The sequence below is a fragment of the Symphalangus syndactylus genome, chromosome 9 (genome assembly GCF_028878055.3).
Source record: "Symphalangus syndactylus isolate Jambi chromosome 9, NHGRI_mSymSyn1-v2.1_pri, whole genome shotgun sequence".
NCBI classification, from domain to species: Eukaryota; Metazoa; Chordata; class Mammalia; order Primates; family Hylobatidae; genus Symphalangus; species Symphalangus syndactylus.
Window position 1 is genome coordinate 23699996 of NC_072431.2, and position 27799 is coordinate 23727794.

At 38.4% G+C, this 27799-nt stretch overlaps 1 protein-coding gene and 1 long non-coding RNA gene across 6 annotated transcripts in view; one reads left to right on the forward strand and one right to left on the reverse strand.

Annotated features, from left to right (window-relative positions):
• The window catches only part of G2E3 (G2/M-phase specific E3 ubiquitin protein ligase), a 57902-nt gene extending 57664 nt beyond the window's left edge, over window positions 1-238 (reverse strand). The window contains exon 1 of one of the 5 annotated variants that reach the window (XM_055291606.2): window positions 1-238. The gene's annotated coding sequence lies outside the window, so the exon portion shown is untranslated. The other 4 variants (XM_055291608.2, XM_063645921.1, XM_063645923.1 and 1 more) reach the window with 4 other exon arrangements.
• On the forward strand, window positions 147-27269 carry LOC134737491 (uncharacterized). The gene is made up of 4 exons (XR_010122461.1): window positions 147-525; window positions 3145-3269; window positions 25802-25914; window positions 27194-27269. It is a non-coding gene; the product is annotated as an uncharacterized lncRNA (long non-coding RNA).
• The last annotated feature ends 530 nt before the right edge of the window (window positions 27270-27799 follow it).

Below are 27799 nucleotides of genomic sequence, written 5' to 3' on the forward strand. Positions count from 1 at the left end.
CAAGGAGAGCTGGGCAGAAGTTCCAGAGCGTCAGTGCCACTTTTCCCGGCCTGCTCTACGTCGGGGCACGCCGACCGCTAGCAGCCACATCCAACGGCCCACAGGATTCAAATTCGCCCACTTCCGCTCGCAAACCCGGAAAGAGCGGTCGGCCCCGCCCTCGAGGGGGTGGGACCCGCGGAGGCGCTGGCTGTGGAGAAGAGCCCGTGCACTCCCGCCCGTCTGGCGCTCCCACCCTGCTGCTCGGTGCTAACCTGGCTGTGTTGCCTTCGCTTGTTTGTTTTGTCGGGTCTCTCTCCCTATTTAGGAGCTCAGAAAAACTCCGGGCGCGGGGTCATTGTTTCCGCCTATTTGCTCTTGAGGGGATCCTCTTGTTTCCAAAATGGACAGAGGTGTGCTGAAGTTTCGTCACCTTCGAGGAATGGGGCGAATTTTAGCACGAACGGAGGCAGGAGGGTTTTATCTTTCCCTTCATCCTCGAGGAGACAGCAGCAGCAGCAAGAAGGAAAAAAACAAACCCTCCAGGTACTTAGTGCAGCCTTTCCTGGGCCTCTCAGTCCTAACCCGGCACAGTCAGGGCTTTTAATTTCTTTCTGTCCTGGGTTTGGGGAAAACAAAAAGCCAAGTTCACCCATATTCAGCCAAAAGTTGAAAATAAGTGGTCGGACCAATTCCTGGTCTCAAATAAACTATTTGATGGTGTTAGAAGGCAATAAATTTTATTTTCCCCCTCTGATAACGGCTCACTTTACGAGGTTATTAAGTATTGTCCCATGAGATTATTGAAACAACAGTATCTTTTCCTTTATGGAGGACCACAGTATATCTTTGATCCAAAACGTCTTAAGCTTCTGAAGAGACATCTGGGAGCTTCCAGAAACTAAAGGAAGGACTGGAAATGCTAGGGGGTGAGGGGCACTAAATAACTCTGACCTTTATGGCTGTGATTGATGTTGCCACCAGATCATCCTCACATCTAATAACATTGAATTACCTAAACGGGTCAGTACAAACCAAACCATGACAGCATACCTTTAGCCTTTGTCAAAAATACAGTTTGAAGGCCGGGCGCGGTGGCTCACGCCTGTAATCCCAGCACTTTGGGAGGCCGAGGCGGGTGGATCACGAGGTCAGGAGATCGAGACCATCCTGGCTAACATGGTGAAACCCCGTCTCTACTAAATGTACAAAAAATTAGATGGGCGTGATGGCGGGCGCCTGTAGTCCTAGCTACTTGGGAGGCTGAGGCAGGAGAATGGTGTGAACCCGGGAGGCGGAGCTTGCAATGAGCAGAGATCGCGCCACTGCACTCCAGCCTGGGAGACAGAGCGAGACTCTCAAAAAAAAAAAAAAAAAAAAACCGTTTGAAAGGTTTACTAGATTTCTGGGAACCTATGCTACAGGTAATCTGACACAGGGGGTGTGTAAAGCTATTAACTGATGTAGTGTTTTTAACAGTGGAAGATAGAAAATAAGCTGTGTCTACACATAAGGAAGGGGTTAAATACATGTGAGTTATGATACTTTAGCATCTGATATACTGACACTGAGGGCACTAAAAGTAATGAAGTAGATCAGCGGGTACTGAAATGAAATACTGAAAAAAGTTTAAGAAGGACTGTAGTATCCTTGTTTTAAAGTATGTGTGTGTATATGGTATACAAAGTTTTGGGATGGATACCTAAGCTGTAAACATCTCTGGGAGCGGGCTGGTAAATAAGAGTAGGAAGAGATGGAGAACTTTTACCTTTCACTTTATCACCAGTTGAATTTTTAAGATAATAAGCTTTTTTTAAATTTTGCAATTTTGTTCTTTAAGGAAGATTGTTAGAAATTGAATACATTCTAGATACAAAATCAGGTTTAATAAGCGTATAAATTTCTAATGTTTGGATAGTCTATGTCCATTCATTCATTCAGCAGTTCTTTCTACAATTACATATAATGATTTGACCACACATTTTGTCATTCATGATATATTGTATTATTTTGTGTTCCACATATCTAATATGACCCCATTAAATATATTGCTCCTTGAAGTTTCTTGAAGGCAGAAACTATGTCATGTATTTTCCTATGTCTTTCATAATTCTTGGCACCTTCCCACCATTAAGTCTTATCCTTCACAGGAATTAAATTCTCAAGTTGACCTGTATACAAAAGTTAAAAATGCCCTGGAAAAGCCACCCAAAAGATTATATATATATGATTTTCTTTATACAACTCTGTGAGCAAGGTTTTTTTTTTTTTTTTTTTTTTTAATTAGTTTGTCCCCTGAGTTCTCCTTGGTCAGTCCTTCTCTACAACCCTTAATTAATTCTTCAATTTCTTCCGCTAAAATGTTGTCAAAGTCATTATCACCCCGCAGCCTGGCCATCACTTGGAATAATGAGATTCAGTTCTCATCAGTGGTGGAGAGCCCTGTAAAGTCATTCACATTTTTTTCCATAAGATTAGCCAGGCTTAATTGTATTAATTGTCTAGGGCTGGTGTTCACTGAGTGGACTATCTGGTTATTTGTGCTAATTAAAATGTTGTTCTTTTTTTTTCACCCAGAGTGAGTATAGGTGATTTTGAATACAAACAATATTCAAGTAATGTTACAGCATTTCGTGAATAAAAAAGATCTTCAGTAAATACCCACTGACTAAATCAAAGAGCCTGAGTAAATACAACTTAAGGGCTTTTTTTTTTTTTGAGACGGAGTCTCGCTCTGCTGTCCAGGCTGGAATGCAGAGGCGCGATCTCCGCTCACTGCAAGCTCCGCCTCCTGAGTTCACGCCATTCTCCTGCCTCAGCCTCCCAAAGGGCTGGGATTACAGGAGTGAGCCACCGTGCCCGGCCACAACTTAAGGACTTTTGAAAGAAAATATTCATTACAGGATGTACTTAAATCTAACAAACCTGGCCATCAGACCGGGCATTCTGAGAGCTTATAAGCATTTTAAATTGAGTGAAATTGATATAAGTATTCCACTTAATACATGCTGCAAAAAATGAAGAATAAAACTAAGAATTTTATTCAGTCTCTGATAATCCCTCAGTAATGTGAACTAGCTGAGAACTGAATTCTTAGAAAATTTTAGTCATAGCTAATGTAACCTCTCTTTCCTGCTTTCCTCTTCCTATTCAATCCATATACAGCAGAAAACAAAACAAAAACACTCCTGGGACCAAAGGTCATCAATTTTACATGGAAGAAACAACATAAACTGCTTTGGCAGAAGAGTTCCTATAATCTACTCTAAAAGGTTTTTACCACAACCAACGTGAGTAACAAAAATGAAAAAATGCGTAGAAATAAATTTTAAAGAAAATTCACAAAATCAAATTAGAATTGAATTTAATTTAAAATAATTTTTAAATTTTAAATACAGTTTTAAAGAAATTTTCTTTAAAGAAAGATATAGAACCTGCTACTTTAAAATATAATTTGAGAACATAAGTGATTTCAATGTTCATATAGGAAAATTATTATGTAAGAATTGTTAAGACATATTAGAAAAAGAAAACAGAGGTCAGGAGTAGACAATTTGTCTTACTAGAGAGTAAAAACTTACCACAAAGCTGCTACAAAGAATAGCCAAAAAAAAAATCAGACAAAAAATATAGTATTAGCACAAAAAAGAAAAAGAGAACCCAGAAAAATGAAACTATATAGAGAATATTAATATATTATAAAGGTGATATTTCCATTTCAGGAAAAGGATGGGTTCATTCATAAATTAACAAGAACTGGAAATAACTGGCTAGCTATATGGAAGATATAAAGTTAGGCCTGTACCTTTTGTGATATACCAAAATAAATTCTGGAAGCATTAAAGATTGAAATTTTAAAAAATAAAACAAAAGTATATTGGGGAGAAGTTTAGAACGATAACCGTGACTTTAGGGTAGAAGAGACTTCTTAAACAAGGCAGGGCCAGGTGCAGTAGCTCTTGCCTGTAATCCTCGCACTTTGAGAAAGCCAAGGTGGGAAGAGCACTTCAAGCCAGGAGTTTGAGACCAGCCTGGGCAACATAGTGAGACTGCTGGCTCTATGAAAAACAATTTTTTTAAAAAATGTAGCTGGGTGTGGTGGTGTGCACCTGTAGTCCCAGCTACTCAGGAGGCTGAGGTGGGAGGATCCCTTGAGCCCAAGAGTTGGAGGTTGCAGTGAGCTGTGCACCACTGCACTCCAGCCTGGGTGACAGAGCAAGACAGGAATCCTAGAAGCCATAAAATAAAAGATGAGTGCGTTTCATTATGTTGAAGTTTAAAATATTTGAACAGCAAAAGTCACCATGACACATTGAAAGATAAATGAGAGACAATGATAAAATATTTATAAAACAGGACACTAGGTTAACAATTCTAATGTAAAAACTTTTATAATTGTTTTCAAAAAGCAATAAAAATGGGCAGAAGAAATGAACAAGTTAATTCATTGAAAAGGAAATGAAAGAGGACAAGACACAAAAAATACTCAACTGTACTACCTCACTTTTGGGAATACAAATCAAGCAACCAAATACCAACTTTATTGGATTAGCAAAAATTAAAACAATTCACAATATCCCACACTGGGAGGGTGTGGTGGTAAAATGTACACTCTTTTTTTTTTTTTTTTTTTTTTTTGAGACGGAGTCTCGCTCTGTCGCCCAGGCTGGAGTGCAGTAGCGCGATCTCGGCTCACTGCAAGCTCCGCCTCCCAGGTTCACGCCATTTTTTTTTTTTTTGAGACAGAGTCTTGCTCTGTCACCCAGGCTGGAGTGCAGTGGCGTGATCTTGGCTCACTGCAACCTCCGCCTCCCAGATTTAAGCAATTCTCCTGCCTCAGCCTCCTGAGTAGCTGGGATTACAGGCATGTGCCACCACGCCCGGCTAATTTTTGTATTTTTTTAGTAGAGATGGGGTTTCACCATGTTGGTCAGTCTGGTCTCAAACTCCTGACCTCGTGATCTGCCCGCCTCGACCTCCCAAAGTGCTAGGATTACAGGCGTGAGCCACCGCGCCTGGCCAAGTGTGCACTCTTATCCACCGGAGCATACATTGCTACAACTCTTGGAAAGTAACTCAGGCTTTTCTCAACTTTGGGATTCTCCTATAGAAATAAGCATGCTAGTGCTTTTTGAAGCACTACTTATAGTGGTTGCTAACTGGAAACAACTATCAAGAGGAAGATAATTGAATGAGTTAGGGTACATCCATCCTGTTAGGAGGCTATCCAAAGTTGTGTTGCTTTGCCCCCTAAACCATTGCCTCCAGAGTTACGGCTATTGAACCCCCAAAGACATGCAAATAAGAAGGTATGGTATTCTTTAATTAGAGAAATAACAATGCTGTCTTATACTGTGAAGCTGATAAACCTGGCGCTCATTCTTAAATTAGCACCCACTAGAATTAGTATACACTTTTGGACTAAATTGTCCTTTACAGGAACTCATTCCTCCCCTATGTTAGCCATATTGAACTTCTGGTAACCCTTCCTGCCTTTCAGATGAATCAGATTTTTTTTTACCCTCAGCCACTACCCACATTTGAAGCAGATACTTGACTCATACTTAAGGCAGATCCATCCCTGAATGTCTGTTCACTTTTCTTTTATCTTCCACTTTGAGGATAAATTTCTAGCTTTCTCTCTAGCCTGTCTCCTCAGCAATACCTGTTAATACTCTGCCCGGTATCTGATAACCCCTCACTTATCTGTTGCCTTGATTAGAGACCATCCCTGAGATCTTAGAATGAAAGTTTTTAATTAAGTTTTCTGCTACTCAGAGCCCTAATAGAGTCATACTATAAGAAGTGTACTTTGAGGCCGGGTGCAGTGGCTCACACCTGCATTTTATGTGGCTCACATAAAATATGTCACAATCAGTTACTCCTCAGAATACAGGCCACTGTAGGACTCTATCCCCAAACTTCTAGTTCACTAACCTCTAACAAGAATGTAAAAGCATGAAACAGAGGTAATTCTCTTCTCCCCAATTGACTTTATATCTTAATCATTCCTACTCTACTCATGATCTTGTTACTGCTCCCGTATTTACCTCAGGTTTGTTTTTTACTTCCTCCTTTAATGGTCTTTTTTTCTTCTTCCCCTCTCTGTGCTCACTATCCTTATCTGTTACTTAGGCTTCCTCTATGATTCTCAGCAATATTTGAATACTTTGGAATATACTTAGTATTTCTAATTATGGCATTAATGCTACAAAATTTTCATCTCATGATTCCAAAATAAATTAGCCTATATTATCATTATTATTATTAATTGTTGAGACAGGATCGTGTTCTGTCACTCAGGTTGCAAGTGTAGGGATATGATCATGGCTCACTGCAGTCTCAACCACCTGGGCTCCAGTGATCCTCTCATTTCAGCTTTTCAAGTAGCTGGGGCCACAGGCATGCACTGCTATGCCCAGCTAATTTTTTTTTTAATTTTTGTAGAGATGGGGGAATCTCACTATTTTGCCCAGGCTGGTCTTGAATTCCTGGGTTCAAGTGAGCCTCCTGCCTCAGCCTTCAAAAGTGCTGAGATTACAGGTGTGAACCACTGCCCCCAGCCATAGCCCATATTGTTGATCACCTCTTGTGTAGAAGACATAATGATAATATCATACGAAATAAGTACATGACCATTATAGTGTATGACCCCATGATTAATAATAATTTGCCAAGCTTCTGCTATGCTGTCATCAGTGCTAATATGTTTCTGAATGGAGTTGTATTCATTTTATCAAGCAAAAAAGGCTTGCTGCCTGATGCACTAAAAGCCAATATACAATGACACTGGGCTTTTGAGAAGACAAAAGCTTTTTGTTATATGTCAACTCACAAGAAGACACGATTCCAGCTCAAAGCTGTCTCTCTGTGTTGGCTTTACTTTTATTAGAAAAGGTTTAGGGGGTGATTTTGAGACTATTAGGTTATTGGTGGAAGAAAAGGGGAGGTCTGGAAAGTCCTCAGGCACGCCCAGTTATCCCTTTGTGCCTCCTCATGGGTCACAGGTGCAAATTTTGGGGGAGTTAATATGAAATGTGGTAGAAATTCAGGCTGTGACATCAACAAACTTGCTCTGTGCAAACTCCAGTTGGCCACATTGTTTCCAACAGTTTCATTAATTGTTTCATCCAGTTTTTAAAAATCCCTCAAGTAGAGGGAGTTTCAGCTTTTCAGCAAGTTGTTTCTTTTTATTATTGACTATCCTTCAAATTCAAGGATGTCTGTTATTTATTGGTTTCTTTAACTCTTTGGAGCACAATTTCATTCATGTGTTTACTAATATGTTTCTTACATTCATTTGCCTGACCAGTCTTTTTATGTCAATTTTTGAACTTGAATTAAAATACATTTTTGGAGAAGTAGGTTGTCTGCTATCAAACAGAAGTCTTTTCTTCATTGTCTATTTACTTGCATCTTTTGATCTAAAGTGTTCATCTAACTGCTGTTCAGTGTCTTGTAAGTTAAACACACCTCCCCCTGGCAGCAGGGAGCAGCATCCAAAACAGCCAGTTTCAAGTCTTTTGTTTCAGGGTTGTTTGGATAATAAGTAGCTATATAGTAACCACAGTGATTTGGAATGACATCATATCTGCTGGGTAACTGTATGGATTTTACAAAGGACTCAAAGTTTGCTTGTAGCCAATATGAGACATGTGTTTTAATATAGGTCAAAGATGTGGTATGTTTATGTTAACATTACTCCTCTCTAAGTTGGTGTTTCAAACAAATGATTGTCTGGATTGCTTTTTAAAATTGCTGTCTTTTGGCCTGAAGTGTTTACATAGAAATCAGAGCCTCTTTACAGTTAAGAGTAACTCCAAATGCAGGAACACACATTGGTAATGCCACCCAGAATAAATCAAGTAATGAACAACATGCTTGAACTGAATCTTTAACATTCTTGGATACAATTGCTGGCAATCAAAACTGTTTTCAGTTTATTTTGTGTACTTTGATTTTTTAATCGCTCCCAGAATACTCGCAGAAAATGACTCCGCAACTGAATTGATAAAGTGACTCAGTTATAATAAGCCCAATTCTTACCTGAGTGTTTTGTTGGGGGTGAAAGAAAACTTCAATTTCTCACAAAGGTCTAGGGCATAGAATCATCACTTAGGAAGCAGGCACTTGCTCAAAGTTTAGCTTCAACCCTTAGGGCCATTCTTTAGGAAACATTTTTCAAGGATAGTAAGTAGTGCAATGTTAAGAGGCGAACTTGAAAGCAAAACAGGCTGAGGTTTAAATACTAGCTGTTTTACTTACTAGCTAAGTATGAAGTACCCAATCTTCTGAGCTTCACTACACATTAATCAGATGTAAATAATAATAACTACCTGACAGGTTTCTTGTGAACTCTAAGTGACAGGACATTTAATGGTAATTATAATTAGGCAAATGGGTAAGACATACAGTTAACATCCCCTTCCCTCTCCTGTCAATGGCATCTGGTATTCCATGTCCAGTATCCTTAGGCATGTGAGCCACTGAAAGTCACAAAGGAACTCTCCTCCCAGGTGGATCTTAGCCTCATATTCCTTTTCTCTGCCCTTCAGAACATATGATACGTTCCTCAATGACCTGCTGTCTACTTTCCACTTTGGTAGTGATTTGAGTTAATCCATGTTTATAGAAAGAGCTAATAAACTAGCTCTAATAGGTCATATTTGTAGCCGAAATAGTCAGAATTTCAGGGCAGTTTGATGTAATGTTTGCTATTTAACCCCTGTACAATTTTTTAAACTGTTTGGGTTTGCAAGTCTAGTATTTCCAAATTGACTCACTTCTTAGGTATTGTACAGTAATAGATATTAAACTTTAGCCTTCCTACTGTGGTCATAATGGGGCAATGAGTCTTCCTATAGGTGAGGTTAACTAATAAAAGGTATATGATTGGAAACAAATAAAGGAAACTAACATTTGTTTAATGCTGTCTACATTCAAAACACTGTGCTAAAACTAAATGTTGATTTACTTCATCTTGACAAAGTAGGTGATGAAACTAGGGCTTAATAAGATTAAATAATTTGTCCAAGGCCACAGTAGGCAGAACTGGTATTTTAACTACAGCTTGTTTGGTTGGACACAAAGCTTGTTCTTTTTCCATTACAATATTTCAATTCACACACCCAGCAGAGACAGGAGCAGTGATAAGAAAACTAATATTAATCTAAAACAATTAGCTAATAGCAAAGTTTGTTTTTTTGTGAGAAATTTGCTTGTTCATCTATAGAACTGTAGGATGTTAGTTTGATAAAGAACCTCAGATATCATCTAGTTTTAGGTAGAGGCTTTGTTAATATTAGTACAGAGACGACTTTTTAGTACTAGACTGAAGGATGAATTAGATCAACAATTTTCAAAATGTGGTTCATGAAGTCAAACTATTTTCAAAATAATACTAAGACCGTTTGCTTTTTCACTTGTATTCTCTCACAAGTGTACAATAGAGTTTTCCAGAGGCTGCATGGGGTGTGATATTGCAACAGACTGAATGCAGAAACTGATATGAAAATCCAGTGATTTTTTTTTTTCTTCTTTTTTTTTTGAGATGGAGTCTCGCTCTGCTACCCAGGCTGGAGTGCAGCGGCATGATCTGAGCTCACTGCAACCTCCGCCTCCCGGGTTTGAGTGATTCTCCTGCCTCAGCCTCCCTAGTGGTTGGGACTACAGGCACCCACTACCACACCCCGCTAATTTTTTTGTATTTTTAGTAGAGACGGGGTTTCACTGTGTTAGCCAGGATGGTCTCGATCTCCTGACGTTGTGATCTGCCTGCCTTGGCCTTGGATTACAGGTATGAGCCACCGTGCCCAGCCCATCCAGTGATTTTATATTAAATTATTCATCAGAGAGATTTACATAAAGGTAAAACAATGTCATCTCACTAAATTATTTTTGTTTTAGAAAACACAAATATTTATGTTAGCATGTAGTTTCATAATGTTATTTTAAATAACAATCCCACCCTTCAGCCCAATGGTGGGCAACTGTGAATATGTTTCTGGAGCAGCTTGCACACAGCTTGCAGGAACCAGAATAGGCAAAAAGGACCATGTCCTACAAATATTGGGGATCTGTGCTGTGATCATCAATTGCTGCATCTGATCCCAGAGGTATAGGAAAAGAGGTGGTGGTCATTACGGTTGCACTAACTCCCTTGTTGCAAACCCTCCCACTTCTCTGGCTAAAGTAATATCCAGGAGGTTTAAAGAGGCAGAGCCTTTTCTCTCCTGTTATTTTTCTCTGTCTCTCCTTATGGAAGCGAGACATTGAAGACTAGGACATTCAAAAGCAACTGCATGTGTAAGGAAAATTAGAAAGTCACCACACATGCCCAGGTGAAGGTGCAGGCTCAACAAAGACCAGAGAAGGCCTCAAGTTTAAACCTCAGGCTGATCCTCAGCACAGACACAACCTATAACAATAACAGCAACAAAAATAATAATAAAACCCAAAACACCAGCAAAACCTAGGGAAGGGAGAGAACCTGATTTCCAAAGGTACGACATTATTAGATGCAAATACACAGTTTTCAGCAACAACAAAAAAATCACAAAGCATACAAAGAAACAGGAAAGTATGGTCTTTTCAAAGGGAAAAAAACAATAAAGTATCTTTGAAAAAGACTGGATGGCAGATCTACTAGACAGACAAAGACTTTAAAACAACTGTCTTAAAGATGCTCAAAGAACTAAAGGAAGAAATGACAGTCAACAAAATGATGTCTGAACAAAATGGAAAAATCATTAAAGAAATAAAAAGCCTAAAAAGAAAACAAATCATGGAGCTGAAAATTATAGTCACTGAAATGAAAAAATTCACTAGAAGTATTCAAAGGCAGATTTGGGCAGGCAGGAGAAAGAATCAGTGAACTTGAAAATAGAACAATGAAAATTACTGAGTTTGAGAAACAGAAAGAAAAAGATTGAAGAAAACAGAACTGAGCCCAAGAGACCTATGTGACACCATAAAGCTAAACAACACAGGCATTATGGTATTCCTAGAAAAAGAAGAGAAAGAAAAAGAAAGAGAGAATATTTAAAAAAGTAGTGGCTAAAAACTTCCCAAATTTGATGGACGATATGAATATAAACATCCAAGAAGCTCAACAAGCTCAATGTATGATGAACTCAGAGACCCACACCAAGATATTATCATCAAAATGTTGGAAGACAAACACAAAGAGAATTTTGAAAGCTGCAAGAGAGAAGTGACTTGTCACAAGGGGTCATAATGAGAGGTGACAACGTGCTGGTAGCCCCCGCTCGCTCTCAGTGCCTCCTCGGCCTCTGCGTCCGCTCTGGCCATGCTTGAGGAGCCCTTTAGCCGGCCGCTGCACTGTGGGAGCCCTTCTCTGGGCTGGCTGAGGCTGGAGCCGGCTCCCTCTGCTTGCAGGGAGGTGTGGAGGGAGAGGTGTGGGCAGGAACCCAGGCTGCGTGGGGCGCTTGCAGGCCAGTGCGAGTTCTGGGTGGGCGTGGGCTTGGCAGGCCCCACACTCAGAGCTGCTGGCCAGCACCGCCTGCCCTGGGCAGTGAGGGGCTTAGCACCCTGGCCAGCAGCTGCAGAGGGGGTGCTGGGTCCCCCAGCAGTGCTGGCCCACCAGCGCCGCACTCCAATTCTCGCTGGATCTCGGCTGCCTCCCCGCGGGGCAGGGCTCGGATCTGCAGCCCACCATGCCTGAGCCCCCCCCATCCCCACTCCCACCCCCACCCCCCAGTGGTGGGCTCCCATGCGGCCCCAGCCTCCCAGACGGGCACCACCCCCTGCTCCACGGCATCCGGTCCCATTGACCGCCCAAGGGCTGAGGAGTGCAGGTGTGCAGCGCAGGAATGGCGGGCAGTTCCACCTGTGGCCCTGGGGCGGGATCCACTAAGCGAAGCCAGCTGGGCTCCTGAGTTGGGTGGGGACTTGGAGAAATTTTATGTCTAGCTGGAGGATTCTGTATGCACCAATGGGCACTCTGTGTCTAGCTTGGGGTTCGTGGATGCACCAATCAGCACTCTGTAGCTAGCTAATCTGGTGGGGACTTGGAGAACCTTTATGTCTAGCTAAAGGATTGTAAATACACCAATCAGCACTCTGTGTCTAGCTCAAGGTTTGTAAACACATCAATCAGCACCCTGTCTCTAGTTCAAGGTTTGTAAACGCACCAATCAGTGCTCTGTGTCTAGCTAATCTAGTGGGGACTTGGAGAACCTTTATGTCTAGCTAAAGGATTGTAAATACACCAATCAGCACTCTGTGTCTAGCTCAGGGATTGTAAATGCACCAATCAGCACCCTGTCAAAATGGAACAATCAGCTCTCTGTGAAACGGACTAATCAGCTCTCTGTAAAATGGACCAATCAGCAGGATGTGAGTGGGGCCAGAGAAGGGAATAAAAGCAGGCTGCCCAAGCCAGCAGGGGCAACCAGCTCGTGTCCCCTTCCACGCTGTGGAAGCTTTGTTCTTTCACTCTTTGCAAGAAATCTTGCTGCTGCTCACTCTTGGGGTCTGCACTGCCTTTATGAGCTGTAACATTCACTGCAAAGGTCTGCAACTTCACTCCTGAGGCCAGCGAGACCATGAAGCCACTGGAAGGAATGAACAACTCCGAATGGGAGGAACGAACAACTCCAGACGCGCGGCCTTAAGAGCTGTAACACTCACTACGAAGGTCTGCAGCTTCACTCCTGAAGCCAGCGAGACCATGAACCCACCAGAAGGAAGAAACTCCAAACACGTTCGAACATCAGAAGGAACAAACTCCGGACACACCATCTTTAAGAACTGTAACACTCACCGCGAGGGTCCGCAGCTTCATTCTTGAAGTCAGTGAGACCAAGAACCCACCAATTCTGGACACATTAAGATTAACAGCAGATTTATCATCATATACTTTGGAGGCTAGAAGACAGTGCACTTATGTTTTTTAAGTACTAAAAGAAAAAAAATTGTCAAATCAAAATTGTATTATAAAACCTAGTGTTATAAAAGTAATGTGTAACTTCGTTTTTTCTAAATGATTTAAAACACTGATACATTTAAAAATAAACAATTATTAGTCTAAAAGCTGTTATGATTATCACGGTTTGCAACTCCATGCTTTATTCTCTATGTAATTTAAGACACTAATGTGTTAGAAAGTTATTAGCTTATGGTTTTGGACAGTGTATAAAAATATAATTTTATGACATTGACAAAAGGGTTGGGGATAGAGCTGTTAAAGAAACAGTGTATGTTATTGAAGTTAATCTGCTATAAATTCAAATTAGAGTGTTATAACTTTAGGGTGTTATGTAATCCCATGGTAACCACAAGAAAATAGCTGAAGAATGTATACAAAATGATATGAGAAAGAAATTTAAACATTTCACTACAAAATATCAACTCAACACAAAAGACAGTAATGCAGGAAATGGACAAAAAAGCTATAAGGCATATAGAAAACAAATAGCAAAATAAAGGAATAAGTCCTTCCTTATCAATGATTATTCTAAATGTAGGTGGATTAAATTCTCCAATCAAAAGACAGAGACAGGCAGAATGGACCAAAAAAAAAAAAATGATCCAACTATATACTGTCTCTAAAAGACTCACTTTAGATTCAAAGACACAAATAGGTTAACAGTGAAAGGATGGAAAGGGTTGTTCCATGCAAATAGTAACAAAAGGAGAATGGTAGTATCTAAACTAATATTAGAATGACTAAAATTAAAAAGACTGATTATATCAAATGTTAGCAAGGATATAGAGGAGCTGGAATTCTCATACATTGTGTGGGAATGGAAAATGATATGACCACTTTTGAAAACAGTTCACTAGTTTCTTAAAATGCTAAATACACATTTACCTTATAATCCTGTCATTCCAACAAAGACTTGCATACATATGTTCATAGCAACTTTGTACATAATCAAAAATGGAAAATGTCTAACTGATAAATGTATAAACAATACAATAAATATTACAATAAATTAAATCAACTATTGATACATAATATTTCAAGAATGAATCTTAAAATAATTATGCTTAGTGAAAGTCAGAAAAAAATACATACTGTATAGTTTCACTTATGTAAGATTCTAGAAAATACAAACTAATTTATAGTGATAGAAAGTAGATATGTGGTTGCCTGGGGATTGGGTGGGGAATGGGGAGAAATTACAAAGGAGCACAATGGAATTTGGGGGAGTAATGTATATATTCAGTGTCCTGATTATACATGGTGATGGTTTCATAGGTGCTTACATATGTCAAAACTTATCAAATTGTACTATTAAATACATATGACTGGCCGCGCGCGGTGGCTCACGCTTGTAATCCCAGCACTTTGGGAGGCCGAGGCAGGCGGATCACGAGGTCAAGAGATCGAGACCACGGTGAAACCCCATCTCTACTAAAAATACAAAAAATTAGCCGGGCGTGGTGGCGGGCGCCTGTAGTCCCAGCTACTCGGAGAGGCTGAGGCAGGAGAATGGCGTGAACCCGGGAGGCGGAGCTTGCAGTGAGCCGAGATTGCGCCACTGCACTCCAGCCTGGGCGACAGAGCGAGACTCCTCTGTCTCAAAAAAAAAAAAAATACATATATATATATGACTTATTTTAAGTCAATTATACCTCAATAACATTGCTAGAAAAAATAGAGTAGAAGATTTTTAGGTAACTAACTATATTTGTCTCTTATTAGTTACAAACTTGGTGGCTTATAATACCACACATTTATTTTCTTATAGTCTGGAGGCTAGAAGGCAATCAATTTCATTGTTTCTTTTTTTTGTTTGTTTGAGACAGAGCCTCGCTCTGTTGCCTAGGCTGGAGTGTAGGGGGCGCGATCTCAGCTCACTGCAACCTACACCTCCCAAGTTCAAGTGGTTCTCCTGCCTCAGCCTCCCAGGTAGCTGGGACTACAGGTGGGTGCCACCACACCCAGCTAATTTTTGTATTTTTAGTAGAGACAGGGTTTCACCATGTTGGCCAGGCTAGTCTCCAAATCCTGACCTCAGGTGATCCACCCACCTCGGCCTCCCAAAGTGCTGAGATTACAGGCGTGAACCACCAGGCCTGGCCAGCCCCAGTCAGTTTCCCTAGGCTCAAGTCAAAATATTGGCAGGGCTTGTTCCTCCTGGAAGCATTAAGGGAGAATCAGTTTCCTTGCCTTCTCCAGCTTCTAGAGCTGCGTTCCTTGGCTTATGGTCCCTTCTTTCATCTTTAAAGCCAGCAGCATTGTCATCGTCAAAATTCTGTTTCCATTACCACATGGAATTTTCCTGTTCTGTTTCAATTCTTCCTCTGCCTTCCTCTTAAGAAAGATATTTTTGAATATTAATTCTTTTTGGAATTAAGCCTTCCTCAAACCAGTAAAAAAAAAAAAAAAAAAAAGCAGACCATTGGGTCTTTGGGATTCTGTTTCATTTTTGCCCTTAAATCACCTCTCAACTGAATAATTTTGTTCAAGTCAAATTGCATCAAATGGCCACCCTAATTCTAAATTATACTTGGTGAAATTATGCCATATAGATAATTTAGCACACAAATTTGTTATAGCATAAATACATGTAAAAACCAGGAGCCAACCCAGAGTTGTTGCAAATATAGGTTTAGACTGAGAAAAAGCCCTAAAGCTGAAAGTATTGCTTATATATGTCATGAATCATTTCCCCAGCCTAATGGCTATGCCATCTCTATCTGTAAATCTCACTAATTTGCAGCTTCTGTATAACAAGTTTTAATAAAAGCTCTCACCAAACCAGGCATCCACAGACAAAAGAGCAAAACAAAAAACTCAGGAAAATTTACGTTAAGTTTTAAGTGACAGGAGGAAGAGTTTGTCTGAAGAATGCCTATACTTTTCAGTCCTCAGGTCCAGCTTGTGAAAACAGACATTTATTGGGACCTGTACCCATTGTTTCTCTAGGAACATTCTGCTTAAGGGCATGATACAAAGACATATTTGACAAGGACAGACAAAGACAAGTAATGTTATTCGTACAAAGGCAGATTTCCACCAAGATAAAAGTTACTTTATCAGATAATGAAAAGATTCCTAAAACTAATTCCTAATTACTAGGAGGCAAAAATAAAGCTGAGATTTGGGAGTTCAACAAAAAGTATTCAGAGCTTGGCCCAATGCAATATTTACCTCCCTGTTATGGTCAGAGATACCCTTTGCCCAACAAATGGGAGGCTTAAACGATTTCTGAAGAGTGTACTGTCCAGAGCCTTGGGGCCATCGTGAAGAGCCTTGGAGCCCTTCATTGGTTCTTGGTAAAACCTATAAGATCATTGAATTCAGCCTCCCTGAAAAGTTCACCAAAACAATCTGTTAATAAGACAAGGCTGAGTTTATTCTTGCTGTGGTGAGGGAGAGTGCTCCCTTGATAGATATTTTTAGTAATACCTGATAGTGGAGAAGACAAATTCAGGATATTTATAAAGTTTTGGGGGATGTTTTAAGGTACTTATTTTAATATAAAGGCTTGATTAAGATTGGATAAAAATTATGATGCAATAGTTTAGGAATTGTGATCCCAGAAAGGCAAGGATTTTGAAGCAAATCTTTGAAGTCTTTGGGATTAAATAGTCATTTGATGCTATTTATTAAATAGGTGAAGAGTTTGACATTCATTTAAGTGACTTTTTCAGGGAATTCTTGAGAATAATAAATTTTTTTGTGTGTAGCATAAGAATAGACGTATAGATAGTAGAATCAAACTGAGAGTCCAGAAATGCCCTTATATTTGTGATCAATAGATTTTTAAAAATTGTATTGAGGTAAATTTCACATAACATAAAAATCAACCACTTCAAAATGTACAATTTAATGGCACTTAGTACATTCACAATGTTGTGCAACCATTACCTCTATCTATTTCTAATATATTTTCATCATCCCCAAAGCAAACCCCATAACCATCAAGCATTTACTTCCATCCACTCATCCTTATCCACTGAAAAACACTAGTCAGCTTCTTGTCTTTATAGATTTACCTATTCTGGATGTTTCATAAAAATGGAGTCATATAGTCTGTGATCTTTTGTGCCTGACTTCTTTTACTTCACATAATGTTTTGGAGGCTCATCTGCATTGTAGCATAGATCAGTACTTTATTCCTTTTTATTGCTGAATAATGTTCTATTTTTTGAGATAGGATCTTACTATGTTGCCAAGGCTGGTCTTGAACCCCTGGGCTCAAGTGATCCTTCTGAGATGGGGAAGGAAATAGAAGAGGAAAAACCCTGATCTGGGAATTTCATATTATGCTGCTGCCCAGGTATGCCAGTACCATGGTCGACCAAACAGATCAAACCTGACATAGAAACTAAAACTAAGAGAAAACTATGGACAGGCGTTCTACCCAATATCCAGCAGCCTTCTTCGTGGAATATGTGCCTTCCACAGAGGAAATTGATAGGATGCTCATAGACTGGGAAAAGCAAACTGAAGCATGAGACAAATATAGCCCAAGATGTCCCTATAATAATGATGCAGATATTGACTACATTAATGAAAGGGATGCTAAATTCAGCAAAAAGGTAGAAGGATTCTATGGAAAATTATATATAAAGCTGAAAAATGTATAAAGCTGAAATTAAACATAATCTAGAAAGAGGAACAGCCATCTTAATCTCCTTCAGGAACTGTTTTGATTGCCAAATTGTACCAGTAAACCAGGACTCTGTCCGTACCTCTCCTTTAATAAGTTGTAGAGAGATGTTCTATGAATGTCCATGTATTTTCACGCTTACATATTCTTATTATTCACTTATTTTAGCAAAGACTATCTTCTATTTCTGTGTTTAAAGTATGTGTTTAATGTGTGAAACCTGCTGGGCTTAAAATTCTTAGCTACAAATGTATGAGTCATTGTTGTCCTGAAATTTGTCATATATCTGATCTGAGCTGGAGTTGAACTTGGCAGCTTCAGGAGTATGATGCTAAACCGATACTAATTTTTTCTTGCAAGCTATGGTAGATGGTGAAAGGCGGGTAACAATGGCTACTGGAAATTCACCCTAGGCCCTCCTCTTCTACAGAAATAGTCACAATTACAGGTACTTGCCTGTTCCGTGCTCTACCCCCACAGCCCATGTGCATTTATGTGGGCAAACATAGGGAATAGGAGGCTGATCCTCTAATAGCCTTCAGTAAAATGTCACCTGTCAAAAAGCAAATATCTTGGGAGAAAGTAAGTTAAAACATTTGGTAGAAGTAGTATTTAAAATATGTATAATACAATTTGGCAAGGAAAAAAGCCTAATTGGAGTTTAAACCTTATTTCAACTGTAACTAAAAAATTAGAACATGAGGCATGTGTAGTAATTATGGGAAATATAGGACAGAAAACCTGAAGTTAGGACTACGCCATAAAAGTGAAGGAGATTTTCTATTTGCGTCATTTTTTTTAAACTTGCGATCTTGGAAAGGCTTTATTTCTACTTTATCATGATTTCATATAGACTCAGAGGTGCCATTATGTGTTTGAATTTGGTATCCTCTCGACTTTTTGTAGCGTTTTTCCTTAAGGAAGAAAATTTTGAGTAAACTCTGTACATTGCAAGTTAATCTTTTGACAATAATTAAAAATGTTGTTGCTGTTGTATCATCAATGCAAGAAGACCAACAATAAAAGTACAGGACAAGGAAATTCACAAGATAATTACAGTAGAACAGACTGAGTCACATTTAGGTGATGGCGAGGACACAGTAGCAGTATATACAAGGACCCAAAGATGTGCAAATTGAGTAGAATAATGTATGGATTACACAGTGAATTTTCTAAGCCCATCTGAGGACTTTGTACCTTCTCAAAAATGTCCTGTATCCCCTCCAGTTTACAGAATATCTTTCGTGTCTACTGTGTGCCCTGTTATATAATAAAAGTATGACTGGGATGAATGAGATGAAAAAGTCAGGCATACTAGAAGGAAGCTCTGATTTAGTGAATAATGGACTGTTAAGTAAAGATGGTAATAGAAATGCATATTAATAAAGGTATGTATATTCAATGTATTATTAATAGAGAAATTATAACATTATGATACAGTCATACAATTATAGAATGCGGTAGATCTATACTGACATGAAAAGATGTTTATAATATGTCTATATAAAAAGAGGTTTGTAACTGGGCATGGTAGCACACACCTGTAGTCCTAGCTACTCTGAGGGCTAAGGCAGGAGGATTGCTTGAGCCAAGGAGTTGGAGGCTGCAATGAGCTATGGTGGCACCACAGCATTCTAGTCTGGGCAACAGAGTGAGACCCCATCTCTAAAGAAAGATTTTAAAAATTTAAAAAAAATCAGTCAAGGGTACCCATTTTACTTCATTTAATAATGTAAAAAGGACTGCATTGATAGGGTTAAATTTCCAAGATCCTCTGTTCTTTAGGGATGGACTAAATGGCTAGTATCATTGCTTGCAAATGTGTCTCAAACTTGACGGATCATATGTTAAGAAATAAAGTTTACTAACTTTAAATCCTCCTCTCCTCCAAAAAAAAAGATCCTTTCTCCTCAGCGTCTTGAGTAGCTGGGATTACAGGCATGTGCCACCACACCCAGCTTTGAATAATGTTCTAATCACATGGACATATCACATTTTGTTTATCCATTCTTCAGTTGATAGACACTTGGGTGGTTTCTACCTTTTGGCAATTGTTAATAGTGTTTCTGTGAACATTTGTGTACAAGTATTTGTTTGAATACCTGTTTTTAATTCGTTTGGATATATACCTAGGAATGGAATTGCTTGATCATATGTTAATGATATGTTTAACTTATTAAGGAATCACCAAACTGTTTTTCACAGTGGCTGATCCATTTTACATTCTCACCAGCAATGTGTGAGGGCTCTGATATTCTCTGCATCCTTACTAATACTTGTTTTTGTTTGTTTTTCTTTTTTAAAAAAATTATAGCTATCCTAATTGTGTGAAGCAGTACTTCATTATGGTTTTGATTTGCATTTCCCTAATTAACTAATCATGTTTAGCATCTTTTCATGTGTTTATTGGCCATTTGTATATCTTTAGAAAAGTGTCTATTAAAGTCCTTTGCTCATTTTTATTTTTTTCTGTTGAGTTTTAAGAATTCTTTATGTATTCTGCATACTCGTAGACTCATATCAAATATATGATTTCATATATACCCCATTCATTGTTTTCTCCCATTCATTGTTTAGTTTTCTCTTTATCATGTGCTTTGATGCATGAAACTTTAAAATTTTGAAGTCCAATTTATTTTTTCTTTCATTGCTTGTGCTTTTGATGTAATTTCTCAGAATCCATTGCCAAATTCAAGGTGATAAGGATTTATCCCTATTTCTTTTTCATAACAGTTTTATAGTTTTAGCTGCTACATTTAAGTCTTGAGTTTATTCATTTTGAGTAAATTTTTGTAGATGGTACAAGGTGGAGATCCAACTTCATTCTTTTGCATGTGGCTATTTAATTGTCCTGATATCTTTGTTGGAGAGACTGTTCTTTCTTTATTGAGTGGTTTTTTTACTCTTGTCAAATATCAGTTAGCTACATATATATGGGTTTATTCCTAGACTCTCAGTTCTATTCCATTGATCTGTATGTCTGTCCTCATGCCAGCACTGTACTGTTCAATTATTATAGCTTTGTGGTAAGTTTAGATGTGAGGAAGTATAAGTCTTCCAACTTAATTTTTGTTTAACAAGATTGTGTTAGCCATTACGGGCAATTGACTTTTGACAAACGTGCAAAGACAATTCAATGGAGGAAAAAAGAGTCCTTTAAATAATTGGTGCTAGAACAATTGGCTATCCACTTGCCAAAATGATTTGGATGCCCACCATACACTACACACAAAAATTTGGACGCGTATCATACACTACAGACAAAAGTTAACTCAAAATGGATCGTAGACCTAAATACAGGAGCTAAAATTTTAATGCTCTTAGAAGTAACCATAGGAGTAAATTGTGACTCAGGGTTAGGCAATAATTTCTTAGATTCAATACTAAATCATAGTGATAAAAGAAACATTTGGTAAATTAGACTTCATCAATATTGAAAACATTCATGCTTCAAATGACATGATCAGGAAAGGTAAAAGACAAACCTAGAGGCTGGAAGAAAATATTTCCAAATCATATAATTTGATAAGGGACTTGTATCCAGAATATATTAAGAACTTACAACTTTAGGGGAAGAAAGTCTTTTTCTCTCTGCCCTTCTCTGGCTGGTGCCCTGTAAATTAAATGGACAAAAGAGATTAACAAGAGAGAAACAAACAGGAGTTTATTAATATGTGCATTGCACATACACGTGGGAGCACTTAAAGATGAGTAACTCGAAGGGGTGGTTAGAACTTGGGCTTACATAGCATCTTAATGAAAGAACCATACATTTTTATAGAAGCGACAAGACAAAGCAAAAGGACTTTCAGCTTCTGGGGTGGCAAGTTGTAGGAAGGCAAATATGGGGAAACTAATGGTAGATAAGGGCTAGTTTTAACAAGGTTTGTTATGCAGATTCCATTGGTGACATCCCTAAGCAGATAAAGGTCTAGAGTTCGCTCTAGCTATTAACTTCTGTATTTCTTGATAGAGGAAATTACAAATTTATGTCCTACTTTTTGGTAAATAGGGGAAGAGCAGAGAGCTTTCCTTGTATCTCTTTCTTCTCAATTGCCTTTAGCTCAAAATAATCCTTATGCCAAAATGGTGTAATTTGGGGTGGCAAATTTTGTTATCCTTCACAACTCAACAAGAAAAAGACAAATGATTCAATTTAAAAATAGACAAGGGGTTTACATGGACATTTATCCAAAAAAGATACACAGATTGTCAGTCAGCACATGAAAGGATGCTCAATGTCATTAGGCCGTAGGAAAATGCAAATCAGAACAACAAGAGATACCATAAGGCATATAACCAATAGATGTATATTTTTAAATGCAGAAAATAGCAAGTGTTGATGAAGATGTGGAAAAATGAATACCCTCATGTATCAACTACTGGGAATGTAAAAATGGTTCAGACTTGTTGGGAAACAGTATGGTAGTTTCTTCAAGTGTTAAACGTAAGAGTTACCACATGACCCAGCCATCCAAGGAATCTATCCAAGAGAAATGAGAGTATGTCTTCACACAGAGACTTGTGCACAAATGTTCATAGCAGCATTAGTCATAATAGTCTCAAAGTGAAAACAACCCAAATGTTCATCGACTGATGAATGGATAAACAAAATGTAATGTATCTATAAAGTGGAATACTATTTAACAATGAAAAGGCAGGAAGTGCCGATACATGCTTTGACATGGATGAATCTCTAAAACAGTATATTCAGTGAAAGAAGACACAAAAGATCACAAATTGTCTGATTCTGCATATATGAAATGTCCAGAATAGGCTAATCTATGGAGACCAAAAGAGATTGATGGTTGCCTCATACTGTTAGAGAGAGATGGGAATTGACTGCAAATGGGCACAAAATTTTTGTGTGGTGTGATCAAAATGTTCTAAAATTATACTGTGGCAATTTTTGCACAAATATTTAATTGTAACAACTATTATTGCCTTCTATATCCAACATGGGTGAGTTTTATGGTATGTTAATTACATCTCAGTAAAACTTCTTTTGAAAAATTGTTTGCATCTTTTGTCCGTTTGGGTAAGAGTTTCCTGGAAAAGTAAATCATGTTGATGAAGATGGAGGGATAATAAATTCTTGTTAATAGAGACAGCAGAATAGTGAAGTCATATTTACATAGATAGTAACTTATTTTGTTATATATGATTTCAATTTTCAAAATAAATATGTATATATTTATTTTTAATCATAAACACATCAGATCGTGATAACTGCAGTGCAAGTATTAAAATATGGTATGTTACAGAGAGTAAACTGGTGGCTATTCTAGATTAAGCATTCAGAAAAGACTTTAATAAAAAGATGATATTGAACCTGAGTTATGACTGATAGAAGCTAGCCTTGTTAATATGGGGGTGGGAGTGGGTGGAGGAATGGGAAGAGCATTCCCACAAAGAAAATAGCTGGTACAAGTGGAAACTCTTTTGTTAGGCAGCAACCTTTGTTGTTATTTAACTCTTCAATATCCATTCATTTCTCTAGACATAAAAACAACACATTTCTGTACTTTGCCAGTGCTCAGCAAACTTCAATTTATCATGTTCTATGTTTGTTTCTTTTTGTTTTAACTTTTTTTTTTTTGAGACAGAGTTTTTGCTCTTGTTGCCCAGGCTGGAGTGCAGTGGCGCAGTCTAGGCTCGTTGCAAACTCCACCTCCCGGGTTCAAGTGATTCTCCTGCCTCAGTCTCCTGAGTAGCTGGGATTACAGGTGCCCACCATCATGCCCAGCTATATCTTTTTATTTTTATTTTCATTTTTTATTTTTAGTAGAGACAGGGTTTCACCATGTTTTCCATGCTGGTCTGGAGCTCCAGGTGATCCACCCGCCTCGGCCTCCCAAAGTGCTAGGATTACAGGTGTGAGCTATCGCACCCAGTTGTTTAACTTTTAAGAAACATCTTTGAGCTATAATTTGCATACTGTAAAACTCACCTGTTAGATGTGCAATACAATGGTAGTTAGTATATTTACAGACTTGTGCAAAAATGACCAGGATATAATTTTAGAACATTTTGATTACTTCAAAAAGAAACCTTCAAATTATGCGACTCCTCTTTTTGTTGCTCTCCTTTTATTTCTCTCTCTCTCTCTCTCACTAATCAATGGTTAAGTGAAAATTTTATCACTTTCCTATGTTGGCCCACTGACCAGTAACTGGAAACAACTACTTAAGAGCATCTTCCAACACTAACATATTCATTTTTTTCTTTGTGGTTTTCTTTCTTTCCTGAACTTCCTAACTTGTTCTTTAGTTGATGGTGTAATCTCCATTATCCTGAGGAAAACTAAAATTGTTATAGCAAAAATCAATGCAAATTTTACCATTTTTAAACTTCAGGTAAGTCTCTTAGGAATAAAATAGGCTGGGTGAGGTGGCTCATGCCTGTAATCCCAGCACTTTGGTAGGCCAAGGCATGAGGATCGCTTGAGCCTAGAAGTTTGAGACCAGCCTGGGCAACACAGTGAGACTCCATTTCTACAAAAACAAAAAAGTATTAGCCAGGCATGGTGGCACATGCTTGTAGTCCCAGCTATGTGGAAGGCTGAATTGGGAGGATTGCTTGAGCCTAGGAGTTTGAGGCTGCAGTGAGCTATGATTGTACCACCGCACCCCAGCCTGGGTGACAGAGCGAGACCCTATCTCTGGAAAAAAAAAAAAAGAATAATAAAATGTTAAGGTCCTGAAAAGAAAGAAGAACATAATTAGTATTAAAACAAAGATAAGAAACTAAAATAGATGCAGATGTACCTGATCCCTTCCAAGGTCCCTACCTACCTCCTCAGGATACCTACTCTGTCCAAGACTTTGTTGAGCATTCAGTTTAATGCAAATGTGAACACTTTCCTCTTATTAACAGAACACTAGTAAGGTCCTTCTCCTATGGGAAAATGGAGTCTTCCTAGGGAGGGTGCTCCTTTAGGGACCTCCTAGACTACCCCCAGCTATGGCAATATCAAAGGGAAAGCCCTGATGGTATCAGAGAGAGTCAGCATGGTGGGGAGACCTCCTCTGACTATAATTCATTCACTAAACATTTATACCAGGCACTCCAGACTCTGACTGTGCTGTGACTTTATGAAAGTAAAATTTAAGTGAACAGTGCACTGTAAAGAGTTATAATTTGGTAGATTTTGCAATAAATATTTATAAAACTTACTGTTTATAATAGTCGTGAATAGAAGTTTCACTATATTTTCATCTATTCACATAAATTAATGTCAATAGCTCTTGTCAATGTTTTTACACTGAAACTAAGCTCTTTAAAAACTATTAAACATTCCACTAAATAACTTCTATACTTCTTCATTTGCTTTTTGAAAATAGTAAAGTCAGCAGGAGGGGAGTCCTTGCCAGCATTTATTCAAGTTCCCTCCTGTTATCCTTCTCTTGCTTCCAATCAACTCTTGCTAACCCTTGCTGACATTTTGTTTGCAGAGAGAAGATGTAAATAAAAATTTTCATTATAGAAGAAATAATAGGCTTATTTCAATAAAATTCTGATTAGAAGCCAAATACTACACATGGTGTTTCTCCAGTCTCTGAATTTTAAATGAAACTTTTTTTTAGCAGTTTCTTCTTGACAGCTAATATATTGGCTGTTCATTAATAATTGTTTCTTTTCTAGACATAGGGTTTTGCTTTGTTGTCTAGGCTGGAGTGCAGTGGTTCATAGGCATGATCACAGTGCACTGCAGCCCAAACTCGTGGCCTCAAGTGATCCTCCTGCCTCAGCCTCCTGAGTAGCTGGGACTACAAGCATGTGCCATCACACCTAGTTCTATAATAATTTATAATTAAATATATTCTAGAAATACACTTCCTTTATTTTTACCCTACTGTACTCCTTATATTAATTTTTTTCAAAACATTTATTAAACAGCTACACTAGCTAAATATTAGAGGGATACAAAGATATATAAATGGTGGCACAGCCTAGAGAGAATGCCAGACTCCTCTTCTCCCTCATCTAACTTCCTGACTCTACCTAGGTGTCTCTTTCTTGAGGTCTAGTTTCTTATGGGATTTTCTTTCTCTTCACAATGGGGCAGGTGGGATAAGAACTGTGTAGAATGTGCCTTAGAATTATCTGCTGAATAGACAAGGTGGGAGTATTTATTCTCAAATTCCTGTCCTGTCTTAATCTGTTTTGTGCTGATATAACAGAATATCTGAGATTAGGTAATTTAAAGTGAACCAAAATTTTTTCACTTATAGCTCTGGAGGCTGAGAATCTCAAGAGTGAGGGGCCAGCATCTGATAAGGGCCTTCCTGCTGCATCATCCCATGGCTGTAGGGCAAAGAGTGGGCAAGAGAAGGAGAAAGACAGAGTGAGTGCACGCAATGGGAAAGTGGGCCAAATTCACTCTTCTATCAGGAAGCCACTCCTGGATAACTAACCCACTCCAGTGATAATGGCATTAATCCATTCATAAGGTCAGACCCCTCATGACCTAATCATTTCTTAAAGGTCCCATCTCTCAACACTATTGCAGTAGATTATGTTTCCAACACGTGGACTTTGTGGGCACAAAAACCATAGCACCTCCCATTTATCAATGGTTTGTTTCAGTACACCAGAATGGATCAGACAGCTTCTAAAGCCATCCCACATGGTGACAGAAGTCTAGCAGAAAATGAGTCTTACTACGGCTAAAATGGGTTGCTCCCAGGCTGCATTTTCCTACAGTTTGTTGTAACAACAGTTCTGGGACCAAGAAGTGGGCTAAGAGGATGCAACATTAGATGTAAAGGATGTCCAATATAGCCTGTTTCTTGCCTAGGCAAAACAAAACAAAACAAACAAAAAAAGACAGTGGGTGATGCACATCTTGCTAGAAGACTTGAGTTTGGAGAAAAACCCTCGTGGTAACAAAGAGTATACATTTACCTGGCCTTGTCCTTTATGCATATAAATCCCTGGGAGAATCTGACAAGAAGGTGTAGCTATGGCATAATGGGATTACAGTGTGACTCTCGCCATGGCTCGATCTATCTAATAGGCACAACTGAAATACACCATGACCCTTGACCTCAAGCAGTTTCGCAAGTCTTTCAGGCATATTGCCAACTGAAATGTTTTATGATTTGGGGCTAACTGTTAAATAAAATATAACCTTCTACTTGACAAATATACTTTCATTTACAACATTTAAAAAATATGTAAAGCTATAATTTTTGTATGACTGAAAGGAATATATCAATGATGAAAATTTAATTATTGTCATAACTGAGTTTGCTGTTCATGAGCTGGCAATGTAATGAAAATACATATATTATATACATTCTATAATAAAGAGTAAGCATTTATATTTATATATTTATTCGACAAAATTACCTCCATTTCAGAAATTCATCTTCAGTCACTTAAAACCCTTTAAAAGAATCTTTTTTTAAATAATCTCCAAGCTATTGTCTCTCTTGTTAAATCTATTTTTAGCAGATTTCCTTAGGTATAATTGACATACAGTAAACTACCCATATTATAAATACACCTGTAAAACCATCACCGCAATCAAGACACGAACATAGCATGAACACATCTCTCATCCCCAAAAGTTTCCTCTTATATCCTTTTGTAATCTTTCCTTCCTATTTTTCTGTCTCAAGGCAACTACAGATCTGCTGCCTGCCACTATAGATTTGTTTACATTTTCCGGAATTTTATACGAATGGAATCAGTGAGTATGGCTTCTTTCACACAGCATAATTATTTGGAGATGCATCATCCATATTGTTTTGTGTATTCCATTGTATGAATATACAATTTGTTTATTTATTAATAGGCATTTGTGATGTTTCCAGTTTTGGGCTATTACAAATAAAGCTGCTATAACATTTAAGTGCAAGTAACAGGTATAACTATATGATTTGATTTCTTTTGGGTAAATACTTAAAAGTGGAATGGCTGTAGGAGTATGTACTACTCAAAGGCTTTCCAAAATGGTATAACCATTTTACATTCCATTAGCAATGTATGAGGGTCCCTGTTCTTCCATATCTTTGCCAATGCTTAGCATGATCAGCCTTTTAAATATTAGCTATCATAAATATATGTGTAGTAGGATGATGGTTCGAGTTACTCCAGTTTTTAAAAATTCATCCATTCTAGCAGGTATGCAGTGGCATCTAATGGTGGTTTTAAATTGCAATTCCCTAATAATTAATGACGTTGGGCCTCTTCCATGTGCATGAAATATGTGTTCAAATCCTTCA